This window comes from Electrona antarctica (assembly GCF_951216825.1).
Source record: "Electrona antarctica genome assembly, chromosome: 15".
NCBI classification, from domain to species: Eukaryota; Metazoa; Chordata; class Actinopteri; order Myctophiformes; family Myctophidae; genus Electrona; species Electrona antarctica.
This window is the reverse complement of record NC_136796.1, coordinates 44,023,585-44,025,184: the sequence shown is the minus strand read 5'-3', so window position 1 is coordinate 44,025,184 and position 1,600 is coordinate 44,023,585. Positions and strand designations below refer to the sequence as shown.

Sequence of the window (1,600 nt, the reverse complement as noted above, 5' to 3'; positions counted from 1 at the left end):
AAGGAAGTGGTGTTGACTGTAGGCTTGGATCCAATGACAAGTCCTGGAGTCTGACCTGTAATGGTCTTAGTGGTACCAGTTACTATGTCAGACACAACGGACAGAAGACTGTCCTCCCTGTGAGACCCTCTAAAGGCTCCAACAGAGTATCAGTGTATGTGGACCGTCCCGCTGGGACTCTGTCCTTCTACACAGTGTGCTCTGACTCACTGAGACACCTGTACACCTTCCAGACCACGCCCACTCAATCTCTCTATGCCGGGTTCATGTTATACCCCTCCTCCTCCTCCTCCTCAGTGTGTCTGTGTGAGCAGAGATAGAGGCTCTATGTGAGGGTGACATCATCAGGTCGCCATGGTTACTCAACATGTTTGAGTAGTGCAGGTTGTCATGGTTACCACCGTCGCCACGGGGTACTTTGACACTATAGCCGAGTCTGACATCATGGACTCCATATTTGGGCATGAGTGACTCATGACATCACGGTGACATCATCGTGATGATGTAATAAGCATCACTAGTGACATCACACATTACAGCTCCTGGACGTTGTCATGTCAACTACCCCCATGTATTTGACCTTTGACCCAATGCATTGTGAGCTTATAGATCTGCTATTTTCAAATAGCAAAGTAATATATGGTTCACATTTGATCATTTAGCTTCTAGGACCCCTTGGAACCCCCTCAAGGACCCCCGGAGGACCCTGGACCACACTTTGAGAACCAGTTAGTGTTGATTTCGTCGACTAAAACTGACGGAAAATATTCGCCGACTACTTTTTTAAACTCAGGAAGACTAAATAACAAAATAAAAACTAAGCTATGATGACTAAAACTAAGACTAAATATACTGACAATTTCATCAACAAATAAAAACTAGACTAAAATGTTAAGGTGGAGAAGAGATCCAGTAGAACTAAAAGACAAGTCATGTTATGCTTGGTTGCTGAAAATAGCAGATCTACAAGCCCACAACGCGTCGCATTGCGACACGTTGTGAGCTTGTAGATCTGCTATTTTCAGAGCCCACAACGACAAGCGACACGTTGTGAGCTTGTAGATCTGCTATTTTCAGAGCCCACAACGCGTCGCATTGCGACACGTTGTGAGCTTGTAGATCTGCTATTTTCAGCATGTAAACTCAGCCATTACGACGCCACCAAGGCCCACCAAAATACATTTTAGTCAACTAAATTAACTGTAGATTTTGTCAACTAACATCTTATATTTAGTCGACTAAAACTAGACTAACACTAAAACTTTTCAGATGACTAAAATATGACTAAAACTAAATGAAGCTTCATTCCAAAGACTATGACTAAAATAAAATCTACATTTGCTGTAAAAACAATTGGGCGGGAACCCCTTTTGGTGTTAGATTATGTTATGCTTTAGCTATTGAAAAATAGCAGATCTACAAGCTCATAGTGCGCCAACGAGTGGCGCGCTACGAGCTTGTAGGTCTGCTATTTTTGAGAACGACTGACATAGAAACATAGCTTTCTCAGAAAACTGTCAGGATGTAGAAGACATTTTTAGAATCGGATCTCAGGTCAAAATGGGTTAAACACGTTAACCTATCACACACACACACACAC

The 1,600-nt window shown here is 42.8% G+C and overlaps 1 long non-coding RNA gene across 1 annotated transcript; it reads left to right on the top strand.

Moving 5' to 3' along the window:
• Nucleotides 1-779: 779 nt before the first annotated feature.
• On the top strand, nucleotides 780-1,350 carry LOC306938880. The gene is made up of 2 exons (XR_013791785.1): nucleotides 780-995; nucleotides 1,135-1,350. It is a non-coding gene; the product is annotated as an uncharacterized lncRNA (long non-coding RNA).
• Nucleotides 1,351-1,600: the final 250 nt, after the last annotated feature.